At 44.5% G+C, this 20,293-nt stretch overlaps 1 protein-coding gene across 8 annotated transcripts in view; it reads left to right on the top strand.

Moving 5' to 3' along the window:
• The window catches only part of ADAM22 (ADAM metallopeptidase domain 22), a 196,248-nt gene that overhangs the window by 95,780 nt on the left and 80,175 nt on the right, over positions 1–20,293 (top strand). The window lies entirely within an intron of this gene.

Here is a 20,293-nt window from a genome sequence, read left to right as displayed (position 1 = left end):
GGATGGTGTGGATTGCACCCTCAGCAAGTTTGCAGATGACACTAAACTGGGAGGAGTGGTAGATACGCTGGAGGGTAGGGATAGGATACAGAGGGACCTAGACGGATTGGGCCAAAAGAAATCTGATGAGGTTCAATAAGGATAAGTGCAGGGTCCTGCACTTAGGATGGAAGAATCCAATGCACCGCTACAGACTAGGGACCGAATGGCTAGGCAGCAGTTCTGCAGAAAAGGACCTAGGGGTGACAGTGGACGAGAAGCTGGATATGAGTCAGCAGTGTGCCCTTGTTGCCAAGAAGGCCAATGGCATTTTGGGATGTATAAGTAGGGGCATAGCGAGCAGATCGAGGGACGTGATCGTTCCCCTCTATTCGACATTGGTGAGGCCTCATCTGGAGTACTGTGTCCAGTTTTGGGCCCCACACTACAAGAAGGATGTGGATAAATTGGAGAGAGTCCAGCGAAGGGCAACAAAAATGATTAGGGGTCTAGAACACATGATTTATGAGGAGAGGCTGAGGGAGCTGGGATTGTTTAGCCTGCAGAAGAGAAGAATGAGGGGGGGATTTGATAGCTGCTTTCAACTACCTGAAAGGGGGTTCCAAAGAGGATGGCTCTAGACTGTTCTCAATGGTAGCAGATGACAGAACGAGGAGTAATGGTCTCAAGTTGTAGTGGGGGAGGTTTAGATTGGATATTAGGAAAAACTTTTTCACTAAGAGGGTGGTGAAACACTGGAATGCGTTACCTAGGGAGGTGGTAGAATCTCCTTCCTTAGAGGTTTTTAAGGTCAGGCTTGACAAAGCCCTGGCTGGGATGATTTAACTGGGAATTGGTCCTGCTTCGAGCAGGGGGTTGGACTAGATGACCTTCAGGGGTCCCTTCCAACCCTGAGATTCTATGATTCTAACCTGTGGGCGGGTTAGAGTTTACTTCACTGCCCTAAACCCCAACTCCCATAGAAAAGCACCTGGAGACCCAGAATTCAGGCTCTAGGGATTTTCATCAAGAATTGAACAAGGTCAACCTCCCCACATTCAAAGTTCCAAAAGAACAAAAGGAATGAATTTAATTCTTAAGTACTAACTTTATAAAATCTTATGATAAAGAAACAAATAATTTTTACAACATAACATGGCTATTTTATAAGCAACATACATTATCTTCACAGTTATACAAAAACAAATAAAGAAAACAAATTAAAATCTAAACAGGTCAGTCCCCACAGAAACACAGTGAGAAGAAACTCAGAGTTACCAAAAGCTTAGGTTGAGTCTCAGTCTTGATCACCAAATGTAGACAGTTTGCTGAGTCAAAAACATCTTCTCTCCACTTGCTTGTAGGAATCTTCAGTTGGAATCCATGTAGACTCTTCTGCTGAAATCACTGCTAGCCAGTCAGCTGATTAAGCAACAACTCAGTTTAACACACACACACCCACTGCAAAATGCTTCAGAGTCAGCAAAAACAGCCTGCTTTCTGCTCCTGTGGCTCAGCTTCTTCCAGCCCACACTGGGCACATGGCCTTTTGTAAAGCAGCTGCCCTGACCTCTTGCCCTTGTGGAGTCTGAATTCAGCAACAGGGAACCTACTGAGCACACCCAAAACTACCACACCCAATTCTAGAAACTTCTGAGTGTGGAGAGCTGGTTGTGCATCTACCTAGCAACAATGAACCAGACCCAACTCATTCCTATCCACTTCCAATAGATCTCTTAGGTACATGGGTTACAGTAGCAGTACAACAAAAAGGGGTAGAGCTGTTATCTGCGCCTATAGATTTAGGCGGGGTGAGCTATGAGGAGCAGTTTCTTTATGTAAACAGGGACATCCCTTGAATCTTCCAGAGACATCTTGATGAAGCTTTCATGGAGGTACTCTGAAATCCTCTCCTGAAGGTTTCTAGGGACGGTAGCCTAATTTCTTCCTCCATAGTAGGACGCTTTCCTGTGCCAGTTGGCAATAACTTTGGCAGGCACCATTGCAATAAACAGAATAGCAGCTTATGGGCCCAGACAGCTTCAGGACGCCAGCTGCAGCTGGGCTCTGTGCCTTTGTTGCCCCCAGGAGTGAGCTATCAGCTAAAATCACCACTGCCTGTGGAAAATGGTGCCAGTGTTCAGTGTCCATTTCATGCAACTGAGCAATTCCCTCCTCATTTCTCTCACCCTTGGTGGGCCATACACCCCACGGCTGGAGCTGTAAGTGGTGCTGTGCACAAGCACTCTGATGCAGAAGCATATCTTGTTTAAAACTTTAGAGTAACAATAGTACCTCTGTCTGTTTTATTTGTAGCTGCTGACATTGTGGCCTTTAGGGGTTCCCTCTCCACACCTGTGGAACACCTGAGCCAGATGAGGAGAAAGAAGAGGACTCTGGATGACATGATCAGTGAAATTCTGCAAGCCAGTGCTGCAGACCATGAACATAGAATCATAGAATATCAGGGTTGGAAGGGACCTCAGGAGGACATCTAGTTCAACCCCCTGCTCAAAACAGGACCAACCCCCGACTAAATCATCCCAGCCAGGGCTTTGTCAAGCCTGACCTTAAAAACTTCTAGGGAAGGAGATTCCACCACCTCCCTAGGTAACTCATTCCAGTGCTTCACCACCCTTCTAGTGAAAAAGATTTTCCTAATATCCAACCTAAACCTCCCCCACTGCAACTTGAGACCATTACTTCCTTGTTCTGTCATCTGCTACCACTGAGAACACTGTAGATCCATCCTCTTTGGAACCCCCTTTCAGGTAGTTGAAAGCAGCTATCAAATCCCCCCTCATTCTTTTCTGAAGACTAAACATCCCCAGTTCCCTCAGCCTCTCCTCATAAGTGAGGTGTTCCAGTCCCCTAATAATTTTTGTTGCCTTCCGCTGGACTCTTTCCAATTTTTCCACATCCTTCTTGTAGTGTAGGGCCCAAAACTGGACACAGTACTCCAGATGAGGCCTCACCAATGTTGAATAGAGGGGAACGATGACGTCCCTTGATCTGCTGGCAATGCCTCTACTTAATACATCCCAAAATGCCATTGACCTTCTTGGCAACAAGGGCACACTGATGACTCATATCCAACTTCTCGTCCACTGTCACCCCTAGGTCCTTTTCTGCAGAACTGCTGTCGAGCCATTCGGTCCCTAGTCTGTAGCAGTGCATGGGATTCTTCTGTCCTAAGTGCAGGACTCTGCACTTGTCCTTGTTGAACCTCATCAGATTTCTTTTGGCCCAATCCTCCAATTTGTCTAGGTCCCTCTGTATCCTATTCCTACCCTCCAGCGTATCTACCACTCCTCCCAGTTTAGTATCATCTGCAAACTTGCTGAGGGTGCAATCCACACCATCCTCCAGATCATTTATGAAGATATTGAACAAAACCGGCCCCAGGACCGACCCCATGGGCACTCCACTTGATACCGGCTACCAACTAGACATGGAGCCATTGATCACTACCCGTTGAGCCCAACGATCTAGCCAGCTTTCTATCCACCTTATAGTCCATTCATCCAGCCCATACTTCTTTAACTTGCTGGCAAGAATACTGTGGGAGACAGTGTCAAAAGCTTTGCTAAAGTCAAGAAACAACACGTCCACCGCTTTCCCTTCATCCTCAGAGCCAGTTATCTCGTCTTAGAAAGCAATTAGATTAGTCAGGCATGACTTGCCCTTGGTGAATCCATGCTGACTGTTCCTGATCATTTTCCTCTCCTTTAAGTGCTTCAGAATTGATTTCTTGAGGACCTGCTCCATGATTTTTCCAGGGACTGAGGTGAGGCTGACTGGCCTGTAGTTCCCAGGATCCTCCTTCTTCCCTTTTTTAAAGATGGGCACTACATTAGCCTTTTTCCAGTCATCTGGGACCTCCCCCAATCGCCATGAGTTTTCAAAGATAATGGCCAATGGCTCTGCAATCACATCTGCCAACTCCTTTAGCACTCTCGGATGCAACGCATCCGGCCCCATGGACTTGTGCTCGTCCAGCTTTTCTAAATAGTCCTGAACCACTTCTTTCTCCACAGAGGGCTAGTCACCTTCTTCCCATGCTGTGCTGCCCAGTGCAGTAGTCTGGGAGCTGACCTTGTTCGTGAAGACAGAGGCAAAAAAAAAAAAAAGCATAGAATACATTAGCTTTTTCCACATCCTCTGTCACTAGGTTGCCTCCCTCATCCAGTAAGGGGCCCACACTTTCCTTGACTTTCTTCTTGTTGCTAACATACCTGAAGAAACCCTTCTTGTTACTCTTAACATCTCTTGCTAGCTGCAACTCCAGGTGTGATTTGGCCTTCCTGATTTCACTCCTGCAAGCCCGAGCAATATTTTTATACTCATCCCTGGTCATTTGTCCAGTCTTCCACTTCTTGTAAGCTTCTTTTTTGTATTTAAGAGCAGCAAGGATTTCACTGTTAAGCCAAGCTGGTCGCCTGCCATATTTACTATTCTTTCTACATATCGGGATGGTTTGTCCCTGTAACCTCAATAAGGATTCTTTAAAATACAGCCAGCTCTCCTGGACTCCTTTCCCCCTCATGTTATTCTCCCAGGGGATCTTGCCCCTCAGTTCCCTGAGGGAGTCAAAGTCTGCTTTTCTGAAGTCCAGGGTCTGTATTCTGCTGCTCTCCTTTCTTCCTTGTGTTAGGATCCTGAACTCGACCATTTCATGGTCACTGCCTCCCAGGTTCTCATCCACTTTTGCTTCCCCTACTAATTCTTCCCGGTTTGTGAGCAGCAGGTCAAGAAGAGCTCTGCCCCCTGTTGGTTCCTCCAGCACTTGCACCAGGAAATGGTCCCCTACAGTTTCCAAAAACTTCCTGGATTGTCTGTGCAGCGCTGTACTGATCTCCCAGCAGATATCAGGGTGATTGAAGTCTCCCAGGAGAACTAGGGCCTGCGATCTAGTAACTTCTGCGAGTTGCCAGAAGAAAGCCTCATCCACCTCATCCCCCTGGTCTGGTGGTCTATAGTAGACTCCCACCACGACATCACCCTTGTTGCTCACACTTCTAAACTTAATCCAGAGACTCTCAGGTTTTTCTGCAGTTTCATACTTGAGCTCTGAGCAGCATACTGCTCTCTTACATATAGTGTAACTCCCCCACCTTTCCTGTCCTTCCTGAACAGCTTATATCCATCCATGACAGTACTCCAGTCATGTGAGTTATCCCATCAAGTCTCTGTTATTCCAATCACATCATAATTCCTTGACTGTGCCAGGACTTCCAGTTCTCCCTGCTTGTTTCCCAGGCTTCGTGCATTTGTATATAGGCACTTGTGGTAACCTGCTAATTGCCCCTCTTTCTCAGTATGACGCAGGAGCCCTCCCCTCTCATGCGCTCCTGCTCATGCCTCCTCCCGGTATCCCACTTCCCCACTTACCTCAGGCTTTGGTCTCCTTCCTCCGGTGAACCTAGTTTAAAGCCCTCCTCACTAGGTTAGCCAGCCTGTTTGCGAAGATGCTCTTCCCTCTCTTTGTTAGGTGGAGCCCGTCTCTGCCTAGCACTCCGTCTTGGAACACCATCTCATGGTCAAAGAATCCAAAGCCTTCTCTCCGACACCACCTGCGTAACCATTCGTTAACTTCCACGATTCGATGGTCTCTACCCAGTCCTTTTCCTTCCACGGGGAGGATGGACGAGAACACCACTTGCATGTAAGAGGGCCTGGAGCATGAATATTTCAGACTGTATGGACAAGGAAAGGCTGGACAGGAGAAAGGCCCAGAAGTCAGAGAGGCAGATGCACCAGGACATGATGAGGCTTCTCCAGCAGCAAACACAGATGCTGTAGATTCTTGCAGACCTTCAGGTTCAACAATCCTGGGCTTGCCTCCCTCTGTAGTCCATGGAGAACTACAGCATAGCACCTCCCTACAGACGACCCTCAAAATTACATGTAGTGTCAGGGGCTGAATCCCTACCCTACTCCGCCACACTGGGGGACATTAAAGACAACCACAGCTTCACATACACCTACCTATGATAGCCATGGTTGATGTATGTGCAGCTAAAATGAACATTAATGTTCTTTCTGCTTTAAGCTCTGTTTCATAAATTTATTAAGGTTTTAATGTATTTACTTTGAATTTGCATAGAATTTTTTGAAGTGTTTGTTACTCTGTTCAACTCTATTGTATGGAAAATAATTCATCTTTATTAGTTCCCAACATATACTGCAGAGTACTTAGTGGGAATGAAAGCACCCACTTATTGTTGTACAGAATGACAACTCATAGAATCAATGACAAACAGTGTAATAATCATAAATGTACAGCAAGCACCACAAAATTAATAGGTGCCCTGTCAGTGATATTCACAGACGTGCACCAAGCACCACACAATTCTTAACAGGCCCCTAAGCTGCAGGACCAGGTAGAGCAGAGTAAACCACAAGACGTTACTGTGGGTTGCTATTAAAGCGCTCTTTCAAAGCTTCCCTGAGCCGTATAGCTCCATGTTGAGCTCTTCTCATGGTGCCTGTATCTGGCTGGTCAAACTCAGCAGACAGCACCTCCACTCCCCACTGGCAGCAGCTTTTCCCACTGTGCTTCACGGATATTATGCAGGACACTTAGTCTCTAAGGTGCCACAAGTACTCCTTTTCTTTTTTATAACCCTTGGGATATTTTACACAATTGAGGTCCAATCCTGTTTGTAAATAACACCACTTCAATCTACCAAAAGCATATTCAACTGTCATTCTGCACCTACTGATCTGGAAGTTGACTGTTTCCTTGGTGCTGTTGAGGTGGCTAGTGTACAGTCCCTAAAAGCCAGGGGACTAGTGGGTAGGTTGGGTCCCCCAGGTTCATTATTGGCATTTCAACATCACAAATGGTAATCCACCAGTTGGAAAAGAAAATCCCTGCTTGTAGTTTTGTGAACAGTCCTGTGTTCTTAAAGATGCAAGAATCAAGCACCTTCTCTGACCAGCCAACCTTGATGTGGGTGAAATATCCCCGGTGATCCACCAGCGCTTGCATAACCGTAGAAAAATAGCCCCCTTCGGTTGATATACTCTGTGGCAAGATGGTCTGGTTCCAAAATAGGGATATGAGTGCCATCTATTGCTCCACCGCAGTTCAGAAACTTCGTTGCTATAAATCTATCTATTATATCCTGCATGTTTGTCGAAAGTCACAGTCCAGTATAGCAGGAGATGATTAATAGTCCTACACGCTTTGTGACAATGGTTCCCACAGTGAATTTTCCAACTCCAAAATGATTTCTCACTGACCAATGACAATCTGGCATTGAAAGTTTCCACAGTGTGATTACCACGTGCTTCTCCACTGTCAGTGCAGCTCTCATTCACTGAAGGGCTGTGTTGAACTCCACACACAGATCCAGGAATGTGGCCTTGCGCATCTGAAAGTTCTGCAGTCACTGCTCATCATACAAACGTGCATTACAATGCGATCCCACCAGTCAGCACTTGTTTCTTGGGCCAGAAGTGGCACTCCACCATTTGCAGCAGCTCCATGAATGCCACCAACAATCTTGAACTGGTTCTTGCTACATCTCACAGCAATCTGCCCTCTAGGAAATCATCATGATCCCCGCAGCTTTCCTTTTGGCTCTGCAAATGTTGGAGGATCACGTGTCCTGTGGTTGCAATGCTCATGACAATAGTGCAGAGCTGTGCAGGCTTCATGCTTCTGTCAGAGATGGTAGACAGCTACAAGTCCCATGTCAGTTTGTAGAATTTTCAAAATAGGTGTGAAAATTATGGGAGTGAGATGCCATTATAGGGTGGAGAAAGTTGCATGAATGGAGCTTGAACCTGCCATCCCAATCACCCTGTTCGACTTTGCCAAAAGCATTGCCAAAACTTCCCAAAAGACAGAACTCTAGATGGTGGCCCATACCTTCCCATGGTGCACTGCACTGTGTGTCAAAACAAACACTCCTAGAGAGTATGTGCGGTGCTGACACAATGAACCAAGTATGCACGTGCACAAGCGATATACTAACTGTGGCAGCTCTATACTGACGTAACTTGAGTTGGCTAAAGTTTGTAGTGTAGACATGTCCTTAGTTAAGTATCTCAGTGTGTATTTAGGTACCTAGCTTTAGGCACTTAAAAGTTTTAAAGCATGTTAATGCAATTGAAAGGTTGAGATTTTAATTGTGTAAAACTCAGAAAGCAACTTTAACTCTCCTTATTCATATGTGTATTACAAAATCTTTTTTGTTACAATACCAGACAACATATGAAGATTAAATGTCTTATACCGTGCACGTGTCTAAGTTTGTAGAAATAATTACAACTCCTTCATATACTGTGTTATTAGCCAAATAGTATGTACATCACCTCGTGTGTGTTGTCATAATTTAAGACTGTTTTAATGCATATGGACAAGGGGAAAGAGTACAGTGCTGGGAGAACTTTAACTGTGGATCCTTCTTTTTTATACAATTAAAATCTCAGCCTTAATATGCCAGTATCATAGTTTTGGGGGGCGGAAGGCTTAAATAAGATATACTTTTTATAGAAAAAGAATTCAGAAGTGAACACAGAGTATTAAAAAGCCCCCCAGAAGGTGGGGAGACTGGATGGCTGAGGGGCCTGATAATGAGATATGTAGCCTTTCCTCTCAAGGTCACTACTTCAAATCTGACCTGGGTTAGCAGTGACTAGAAGTCATTACCACCCAGTGACTGAAATCAAGTGAGTATCAATTACATCTTATCATGTATTATTTTATTAAGCCTCATACTGACATCCTCATTAGTGTTCGGACATGCCATGGTAGCATATTTCCATAGGTATTGACTGATCGCAGCTTTATTATAATTCAAGATATAACTGAAAAACAATGATTCACTGATTGCATCAATCCTACTTTATAACAAATCAAGTGATGTGCTGCCAATATTTAGCAAAGGGTTCCCAGTCCCCCATTTCGAATACAATAGCACTGTCTACCTGAGGTGTATCTGCTTACTAGGAAGACTGTAGGATAGCAGAATGCAGTCATGTCTCTTCCCACTTCAACAAAAAAACCTCTCATAACCAGGAGGGAAGCAATACAACTTGGCACACACACATATATATTAAGTGCACTTTGCTGGAAGTGTTTATACTTTGTTCCTGAAAAACACATTTAGGACATCGATAGGATCTCAGTGTTCAGCTTGTGTAACATGTAAGGGGGAGGGAGAGGAAGTAGGCATTGTGAGATGGGGAGTTTCATGCGGTACTGTCCCTCAGGTAATTGCATCAGGTGTCAGATATTTAAAAAAAAAAACAACAAAAAAAACTAGTCTGATGGTGCATTCCATAGGCAAAAAAAAAAAAAAAACAGTATGCTCATAAGTAATTTGAGCTGTAGTGGTAAGTCCTTTTGGGCAACAACAATTTTTGCCATATCCAGAAAGGAGATTACTCTGTTAGAACCAGGGAAATCACAACAACCCTCCTGTGAAGAGGTTGAGAAACCTCACATCATCATGAAAAGGTAAATCAGGGTTTGTCAACCCATGGATTGAGACCCATAATTGGGTCACCAGAATGTTTCAAAGGGTTGCATGGCTGCTCCTGTGTCTCCTGTCCCTCCCAGTTCACCTCCCTGCTCCAGGCACTGCAATCTCTGGGATTCCAGTACCACTCAGCTTTGGCCCAGCCATCATGACAATGGGAGCTCGGATAGGTCACATTTGAGTGAGTGGCGCTGCAATGCCATGAGCCAGGTCACAACTCCACTTTCACAAATTTAGTCCAATCAGTGGGACGGTGCCAAACCTGAGCAGTACTGCAACCCCAGAGATTGCAACACCTGAGTGGAGAGTCAAACCCAGCCAGCTCCACAGTAGAGGAGCTGCCACTGTGCAGTGAGTGCTGGGCAGGATGCAACTGAAACCACATCAGGGCTTCCACCCCCAAACTATTTAGTGGGTTGCGACAGTCCATAAAGATTTACAAGTGGGACCTGAGCCCCAAAAGGTTAAGAATCAGTGGGTTAAAGACAGCTTATGGATATAGTTAGACCCACCCCACTGTACCTGCATCCAATGCCAGGCCTGGAGGGAGAAGAAAAGGAGAGAACCTGGCTTAGTTCAGGGCTGACTGGTGAAGAGGCAGGAGATGATGCTCCCCTCACATAGGGAGGCAGCTATTAGTAGGCTGATAGCTGGGATAGCTTCTGGGACTGGGGAAGAAGCAGTACATCCCTGACTGAGGGAAACAGCTAAGGAGACCAAGGGACACCAGCAGTGAGAAAACTGCATGTGACTGAGCTATAGAAACATTGTGGGGTAGGGATTAGGTGTCACCACTTTTATGTCTGCTCCACCCAGAGGGACCTCAGACTACAACAGGATGCCACAACAGGTCCACAAGGGGTTGCTACTCGAGTTGCGCCACTACAGACGGTTTGGACTATCGGGTCCATGCCCCAAACTGAGGTAGGAAGTAGCCCAGGGCCGTGGACTTACACACTCTGCCAGGAGGATCCTTGTGGCATTGCTTAACACAGGGCCCTTGGTTGGGAGCCAGTGGGGAGGAAAAGTCTGAGTCCCTCTACCACACCTCTTTAAGGACTGAGGCACCTCCATCAGGGAAGCAAGGGGCTGGAAGTCAGGCACCCCAACCACTAAGCTGTCTGCTCTTCCGAGCACCATGATACACCTCTCTATTTGATGGAAAGATTTAAAAATCAGATTTCTGCAAGTTTCCCCAAAGCCCCTCTCCAGTACTTATACAGTCCCAGAGCCCTTTCCCATACGTATAATATACACGCTTTTTTCCCCACAGAATTTTCTATAGCTGCATTTGTTTTATCTGAAGCTCACTGTACTATAGAACTCAGTTTATATTATAGGTGCTGACAGAGCTTTAAAATTTCTGCACACTTTCAGTTTCTCTGAAAATCTTTTGTTTAGACGTGTTATTCTACCATATTACAATCAGTATGATTTGTGGAAGGACTCAGGTTTCCTGTTTTGATTTAGTTTACATTATAGAGAGAGTTCCTTCTGAGTTTAAGTAAAATGTACTCTTCTCTGTAGGGCACAGGGAGCTAACGTAGCTCAGTCATTCCGCATGTTGCGCCTTCTCTACCTAATGGTACTTCGGGGTTGTAAGTGGTCTTAAATACAAGACTTGGGAGGGGAAAAATACAAGACTTGGGAGGGGAAAAAATTAATTATTACTAGTTTACATTCTATGTGCATCCTGCTATGGGAATATGAAAACTTAAACAGCAGCAGTTGTCAGCTGTAGTCTTGTACTGAATCGCATTTTTTAACATATTGGCTAGAAAGACTCTTAGATCATGAATCATGTAGGATCGTGTGGGTTTGATTACCCTGTCCTCCCTCTTTTAATTATTTCTCTTCTACCAAAACTTGGTATTACAGGGTACTCTACTTACTGCTGGGTGGTGTCCTCCTCTGGCGATTAGCACCACCAGGTTCCGTGCCTCCTTTCTCCTCTTCCACCATTGCAGCGCTCCTCTCACCCATGGAGTCTCAATACAGCTACTTTGTGACTCAGCCCTCCAGACAGGACACAGTGATTCCCCTTCTGGAGGAATCTTTCAAAGTCTGTCTGCCCAAGCAGCATCAGGCAGCCCTTGTGCCTGATGCCCTGACCATGTCACTGCTGTAGTAACTCAGTCTTCCCATTCACTGCCCCAAGCAGTACTACTCAGTGGTAGATAATGGGGGAACCCAGTCCCACCCTCTGCTCTGGGTTCCAGTCCAGGGCCCTTCAGCAAGAAGTTAAGATCTGGGTCTTCACCAACCCTACTGCTCTCTTCAGTGGACTACTTCCTACCATGCTTCTTTAATCTTCTCCTTCAACAGCCTTCATAGTCAGACCCTTCTCTCTTAGGCCTGCCAGGTAAACCCTTCCTCATGGATTCCTGTTCCTTTTCTCAGAGGCGCCTAGCCCCTTCTTCCTTACCTCTGGGATAGGGACTGCAGATTTCCTCCCTGCCACCTCATGCTATTGCCAGCCTCCTGGCTTTATAGAAGCCCCATCTTTTCCCTCACCGGTGAGCTTCTTCCTAATTAGCACCCTGCATATAGCCTAAATCTCCCTCATTTGCAGCTTAATTGGCTGATTGGGTGCTCTTGGCCTAATTCAACTCTTTCAGCGCCAGTGTGGAGCATACATCCCATCTTACCTAGCAACACATTTTCATTAAGAGGACATTTTTTTCAGTGCTTATAAAATAAGGCATGAAGAGGGGAGGAGGGAAGAGAAGGGGAAAAAACATGGAAGTGAAGGGTGTGAAGAGTTTAAAATATATTCTGGCATACTGAGGGTGGAATCCTGACCCCATTGAAGTCAACAGGAGTTTTGTCAATTACTTCAGTAGGATCAGGGTTTCACCGCTAGTGTTAGTCACTTCACACTGTTCCTTTCCCCCACCCCCACCCTCAGCTGCCTGAAGCAGCGGGAGCATTCCAATGATATTTCCATGTTATATGTGTGTCAAGGTTCCTCCCCCACTCTGAACGCTAGGGTACAGATGTGGGGACCTGCATGAAAACCTCCTAAGCTTATCTTTACCAGCTTAGGTCAAAACTTCCCCAAGGTACAAAATATTCCACCCGTCGTCCTTGGATTGGCTGCTACCACCACCAAACAAATACTGGTTACTGGGGAAGAGCTGTTTGGAAACGTCTTTCCCCCAAAATACTTCCCAAAACCTTGCACCCCACTTCCTGGACAAGATTTGGTAAAAAGCCTCACCAATTTGCCTAGGTGACTCCAGCCCCAGACCCTTGGATCTTAAGAACAATGAACAATCCTCCCAACACTTGCACCCCCCCTTTCCTGGGAAATGTTGGATAAAAAGCCTCACCAATTTGCATAAGTGACCACAGACCCAAACCCTTGGATCTGAGAACAATGAAAAAGCATTCAGTTTTCTTACAAGAAGACTTTTAATAGAAATAGAAGTAAATAGAAGTAAAGAAATCCCCTCTGTAAAATCAGGATGGTAGATACCTTACAGGGTAATTAGATTCAAAACATAGAGAATCCCTCTAGGCATAACCTTAAGTTACAAAAAAGATACACTGACAGAAATAGTTATTCTATTCAGCACAATTCTTTTCTCAGCAAGAGAAACAAGATTTAAAGAAATCATAATCTAACACATACCTAGCTAGATTACTTACTAAAAGTTCTAAGACTCCATTCCTGGTCTATCCCCGACAAAAGCAGCATATAGACAGACACACAGAGCCTTTGTTTCTCTCCCTCCTCCCAGCTTTTGAAAGTATCTTGTCTCCTCATTGGTCATTTTGGTCAGGTGCCAGCGAGGTTACCTTTAGCTTCTTAACCCTTTACAGGTGAGAGGAGTTTTCTTCTGGCCAGGAGGGATTTCAAAGGGGTTTACCCTTCCCTTTATATTTATGACAATGTGTCATCCATAGTCGTAAAATGGCTCAACACATCCCATGTTTTGTTATCTCGGTTTCCTGGAGCCACTAAACCAGCACATCATTATTTCATGTGGGGACTTAAAATTTCTAGATTGGGGTTCTCAAACTTCATTGCACCGTGACCCCGTTTTGACAACAAAAATTACTACATGACCCCAGGAGTGGGGACCAAAGCCTGAGTCTGCCTAAGCCCCGCTGCCCTGGGTCAGGGGGGAGGCAGGGGCAAAGCCCAAGGGCTTCAGCCCCAGGCAGGGGGCTTGTAACCTCGGCACCAGCAAGTCTAAGCTGGCCCTGACGACCACATTAAAATGTGGTCACGACCCACTTTGAGGTCCTGACCCACAGTTTGAGAACTACTATTCTAGATGCAGTTATAAGCGGTTGGATATTCATATGGAAGGAGCAAGAAGGGACTTTCCATCGCTCAGAAATAATGAAGAGTCAGTAAGTAAATTCTGCTTGTGTTTTTAATCCCTTCCTCCTCCATTGTACACAGGGCTTTCCCCTCTTCTGATTGGTAAATGTCTGCATATGTGCATGCCTGCGGGGGTTGTTTTCTGAGTGGGGTTGCATGTTACGTAGATTCCTGGATGGAAAGATCAAAAAAGTAATTGCTGAAAGTCTAGGCTACATCTACATTACACACCACTGGTAGGGCACATGTAGCTACATGCCTCAGTGAAAAGCAAGCTGCGTCCATGCTGCGGTGTAGCTACACATGACAGTGAAAGGCTCTGGCACGATGTGGAGGCAGCAGGGAAAGGTTCAGCAGCTCCCTTTCACTGCACTGAGGCCTCCCCACTTCCAGAACCTTTCCCCAGAGTCTCTCCCTGAAGGGGGAGAAGGCTCCAGCCCCTGGGAGGCAGTGGGACCCTGCACTATGAAAAATAGCATTGTAGGTGAGGAGACACAGCTTGGGTGAGTAGAGAGCCATGTTGGGTACGTGGTTGAGTACATACCCACACCCTTCAGGTGTGTCTTTACTCGCTTAAGCCTTGCCTCACCATTTACACTGTTATTTATACCCGTGCTAGGGACACTGTCCGTGCATGTACCCTATATGCTGTGGAAAGAAGCATGCAGCATAGGCATGCCCTTAGGGTTGGGTTGTGCCTGGCTGTTGTGCTGGGGCACAAGAGTCCTGGAGGGAAGCACAAAGATTCTCTCACGTTGTGCCTTGAACCGCTCATTCCTTTCGTCCTACATTCAGAGACACAGGAACCTGGCACAGTGTGATGGTCCTTGTGATAATCCAAGTGCAGGAACTCTATGAAGTTAGGGGAGGGATAGCTCAGTGGTTTGAGCATTGGCCTGCTAAATACAGGGTTGGAAGTTCAATTCTTGAGGGGACCATTTAGGGATCTGGGCCAAAAATTGGGGATTGGTCCTGCTTTGAGCAGGGGGTTGAACTAGATGACCTCCTGAGGTCCCTTCTAACCCTGATATTCTATGTCTGTGGCGCTAGCCACAGTAGGAAGGAAGCTGTAAATAGCCCTGTTCTCATCTGCTTTAGGCAGGTGTTACTTAAAATCATTTTCTCTAACATTGAATGACAGTGAGTCAAGAGGCTGCCAGATGCTAGTGCAGTTCCCTGCCCAGATGGCAGTGTGCTGACTAACAAGGTAGCTGGACATGCCCTAAAGCTGAATGCACAGAGAATGGTATCTGTAGCTTTTGGCCAGTAAACACAAGACCTCATCTGAACTCAAAGATCTAGTCCAATAGCAGATGCCTAGTGTTGAAAGCATCAGTCATAAACCACATACAATATGGCAATTGGTGCAACTGTGTGTTTTTATGTACTTTTAAAAGAATATACTTATCTTTTAAAAGAATGCTGCCAACAGCCTTGAAATGCTTTTACAGGGAGAGCTTCAGTGGTGATAATGAGGCTGTATCTTTAATGGTTCTAAAACTCTGTCCTAGAGTCACTCACTACTGCACTTTGACTTCAAATTATGTTAATACCTATGATAAATGCTTAGCTTCCAGGAGCCTCGTTTGCAAAGTCCATAACCTATTTTAAGAAAAAATAAAATTTCCTGAAACTGTTTTTCAGTTTTATGAGATTCTAATCTGAACCCTTGTTCATGGCCAATATTGATTTCCCTTTGTAAAAATTTAAACAATTGGGAACTGTGAAGATATCTGAAAGGCACATTATCTAGCAGCTGGTGTTAGATTAAACTTTGTGGAAGCCTCAAGAATTTGTAAGTAAAACTAGCTACTTACTGGAGGGCAGGAATTGTAAACCCAATGAACCTGCAATGGCTGGCACTTTAAAAAGGCTAGTCATTAGCTAGCTGGTCACAGATAATAGAGCCATTGTTAGCTGGTGCTTTAGGAGCTCTCCTCTGTAAAGAAAGGGGCACTCTACCACTAGGAACAGAAGTAGAGGACCCTCTCCTCTCCTTTGGACTACTGAGTGTTAAAATATTAGTACACAGAAGCTAATGAGAGGGAGGTCATGCATTTTTGGGCCCAGTAATGCCGTGTATTAATGGCTATACCTCTCCTGGTTGAAGGGAATTTTTTTTGGAACGGCTTACTGGAGCATTCTGGAAACGAGAGCTGTTGCAAACAGATGACTGGAAGTCCTTAGCTTCCTAGTATCTCTGAGGAGCTAAAAATAGCAAAGAACCATTGTAAATAGCGGTAGCTCTCGAAAGCTTATGCTCAAATAAATTTGTTAGTTTCTAAGGTGCCACAAGTCCTCCTGTTCTTTTTACTGTCTCCATTGAAGACGTGGAGAGGAATCTAAGTTGATTACTAAGGATTTTCCTCTTGAGTACAGTTTGGGTGTCCAGTTCTTACTTTTTACTTCTTATTTTTTTCATTCTTTGTGAATATTGGTTAATGTGCTTCTCATGTTCCTTTTGATATTTATTTTTAAAAGGGTTGGGGATAGATGTTTTTTTTCCAGTTTACTTTCACTGCTAGTACTACGGCCTACTTGTTTTCCAGCAGCCACTGCCACTCTAGTTGTTGGTAGGCCTCAGAGCTATGACTGCCAGAAAACAGAGGCCTGATGAAGAGCTCTGTGTAGCTTGAACGCTTGTCTCTCTAGGTCCAATAAAAGAGATTACCTCACCCGCATTCTCTCTCTAAAAATCAGCATACTGTGACTAGCATGAAGCTAAGAGGTTGGCCAGAAGATGGCTGTAGCAAGGTGGCATGCCAGGGGCTCAGCTGGCAGTAGTTCGGAATTCTGTGAGCAGTACCTAACCAACGGTAACAGCAGATTATGCGTGAAGGCCGATGTTTGGGCACAGCTTCACTCCTGTCCAGGTGGTTGACCTGTCTGAATGGGTCCTGCCATTGTATCATTCTGATGGCTTTTGCAGAATATTATGGCAGCTTTTAGTTACCAGGAACAATTGACTGCCAAAGCCACTCCTGCTGCATTGTCCTGACAGGTCGCCATGGTGGGTCAGCACAGAGGACCTGCATCTGACTGAAGCAGCAAAGGAGAAGAACAGAGTGCCACTAGCAGAGAGCTTGTTCAGAACTACATTGATTACAGCCTGGGAAGTGGTTATATTCACGTGAAAAAAGCAAAAAAAAATTGTACTTTTTCTTCACCATCGCATTAGACAAGACTCTTCCAGCAGAAATGTTCAGGTGGGGAGGCAGGGTATAACAGGCACTGTAACAGAATTGGGAAGAATTTTCTCACTGTGAAGAATTTTCAGCCTAATTTTCTAATAAGATCTACTCACTCCGGACTGACCTGACTAATGTCATAATATTCTAGCAGCAGGCGAGAAATGCTGCTAAATTCCACTCTGATTTACTAGCTGATGTTCTTGATACATCGGGAGAGCAATGAACTAGACCCTTCTCTAACCTGGTTGATGAAGAGCAGTGGAGAATTTGTTTTATTGATGGGGGTTATTAATGTTTCCTTTGAGACAGCAGGGTGGTATTGTTGCTGCCTTTAAACAGGGAGCAGGTGTACCTTTGATTAAGAAAAGTAATCTCTTGCCACTGCGTACTGAACTCTAATTGCCAAGGCTGTTAATTTTTCCTTTTTGAAAAAGGCTAATGATCAGATGGCTCTGGGACTTCAAGAATTTCCTCAGCAAGCATTTGCTCCCTGTGGGCATTCAGGTGCAGAGTGCTGCAGGGTTCCATTTTGTCATCATCTCTTCTTTTCTGTCTGTCAGTCTGATTAGGTGAGAGTGACAGGCTCTGAGGCCCTGGTTTAAGAGAGTCCTTAAGGCAAGATATGTGGTTCACAAACACAGATTTTTTTTTTTTTAGTGCACCAGGGACACACACAGACAACAAATATTTCCAGATACACATGTAGATCTGCCTAGATTTCTTTTGACCTGCTAGATTGTCTCAGAGCGGAAGAAGTGAGCCCACAGTAAAGTCGCACCCACATGTCAACACGTGTGACGTTATTGACATAATCTGGGACCATATAGATCATTGTTGCAACCAGGGTCCTGTAGTGGCACCAAATCTTGTATAAAGGGGGTCAAATGAGGTGTCTAAGACAAGGTTTTGGTTTGCTGGTTATGATTATGCTGTCTATATGTGTGTATCATTTTGTAGTTAAAGTTATGAATATTGGCTCTATACTGTCTGTAATTCAAACTTGTGCTATGCTTTTGGGGAACACGCCAGACAAGTTGGTGTCAGCTCTGCCTAGCCTGCTTGACGGCCCATTAAGGGACTATCAGCTATACAAGTGACCCATTGAGAGAAGGCAGACATGCCTTGCGATTCAGCAAGTTATGCAGGGACATGCCTATGGACAGAACTCTGAGGTTTTTCCATGCCATGTGATGGACAGCTTGTCTTTGGAACAGAGAAAGAAAGACCACATGCAAGAGAATATTAAAAGCTGCTGCAGCTCCTCCATCTTGTCTTCAATCCTGCTTCTTACCTCCGGAGGAACTTTGCTACACTGAAGCTTTGAACCAAGGTATGCAGCAAGGTATGCAGGGACCAAGGACTGAAACACCCATCCCAGCTGTGGATGTACTCCAGAGACTTGATTTGAACCTGCAGTTTATTCTATCACTGCTGAAAGCCTGAACCAAGAACTTTGCCATTACTGTAGGTAATTGATTCCATTTAACCATTCAGGTGCTTATCTATATCTTTTTCCTTGTATGAATAAACCTTTAGATTTTAGATTCTAAAGGATTGGCAACAGCGTGATTTGTGGGTAAGATCTGATTTGTAGATTGACCTGGGTCTGGGGCTTGGTCCTTTGGGATCGAGAGAACCTTTTTTTCTTTTAGGGGGGGATTGGTTTTCATAACCATTTGTCCCCATAATGAGTGGCACTGGTGGTGATACTGGGAAACTGGAGTGTCTAAGGGAATTGCTTGTGTGACTTGTGGTTAGCCAGTGCGGTAAAACCAAAGTCTTCTCTGTCTGGCTGGTTTGGTTTGCCTTGGTGTGCATAGAAACCCCAGCCTTGGGCTGTAACTGCCCTGCTTTAAGCAGTTTGTCCTGAATTGGCATTCTCAGTTGGGTCCCACCAGAACCAGCATTGTTACAACGTGTAAGCCAGAATGTTCCATAGCTGTAAAAAATATGGGCACAGGAGTGAAGATATCTGGGTTTTATTCTTGGCTCTGCCAGAATTTGTGTGATCATGGGTAAATTGCAAAATTAACTGATCTGATATAATTAAATAGAGTAGAATCTCCAAGGTATGTTATCTCCAGACAACACCTTTAAGTTTGTTTATTTCTGTCTTTTCCAGATTGATAGATAGAAAAATTATTTCTTCCACAGATATGTTATGGGATAATTTAACCAAAAAGCTATGAAAAAGCTGGGAGTGCTATCATAGGACATTTATTTGATTCTCATTAAGGAGATCAAACCCCCTTTTTGAGCCACATGATTCATGCTGGCTCAGAGTTTTTGCATGAAAAATGTTCTTCTTGGTTATACAGATTTCATTTTGTAGAATAAATGAGCCTCAGGCACTAGTGCAGATACACATTACACTACATTGTATGAGGATAAGCTCATCTTGACTAGTTTCAGAGTCTTGACTAATTACCAAAATTCTTTTCAGAAGTAGTTAGAATCCATTTGACTCCATCAATCATCTTTCCAATATTATTCTCACACCCATGCACATGTTCCTGTAATACTTTGCTACAAAAATGATATGGTAAAAAATCTTTTAAATGCTATAGGGTACGGTCTTTAGAAAATCCATCTAGTTTATCATTTCTTTTGACATGAACTCATCAGGGTAATTTTTATTACATGTATTATGTTAGTGCCTAGAAGCCCAAACCAGGATGATGCCTGGGGCCCCATTGTACTAAGCACTGTAACAGACAAAGGAAAAGATGATTCCTGCCCCTAAGAGCTTACTGCACCTAATAAAGAAAAGATGCAACAAGTGAATGGCTGTAATAAATTGTTGGAAGGAGTAAGGCAGAATGAGGCAAACAATAAGAAGAGCATATGTTTACGTAGGCCAGATGTGCAAAGCTAGATGGTTCTGAGTCAGATAAATTGTATTCTTATAATAAACTGTAAGATATAAATATGATAGATATCAGCAGTCCCTCCTGACCATGTATCTAGATATAATCAGTTGGCAGTTTCCTGTAGACATCTTGGTAGACATGAATTCTGGGGAGGGATTTGTTGGGGACAGGCTAGTGGCTTTACAGATTAATTCAGGTAACATATGAACGGGGAGCCTGGAGGAAAACACAGAGGTGTGAGAGGCGTTGACAGGCTGTGAAGGCTGCCTCTGTTAGTGGAGTGGAGAGAGTGAAAAGTGACACAATAAAATACAAGAGCAGATAAACAGGAGATAAAATTGTGAAGCAACTTAAAAGCATGTTAATTATTATTATAAATATATATAAGTATATTGTATTATTATTTGTTGTTAATGACCTGGATGT

Source organism: Lepidochelys kempii, chromosome 2 (genome assembly GCF_965140285.1).
Source record: "Lepidochelys kempii isolate rLepKem1 chromosome 2, rLepKem1.hap1, whole genome shotgun sequence".
Taxonomy (NCBI): domain Eukaryota; kingdom Metazoa; phylum Chordata; order Testudines; family Cheloniidae; genus Lepidochelys; species Lepidochelys kempii.
The sequence above is the reverse complement of the archived record's forward strand: the minus strand, read 5'-3'. Positions and strand labels throughout refer to the sequence as shown.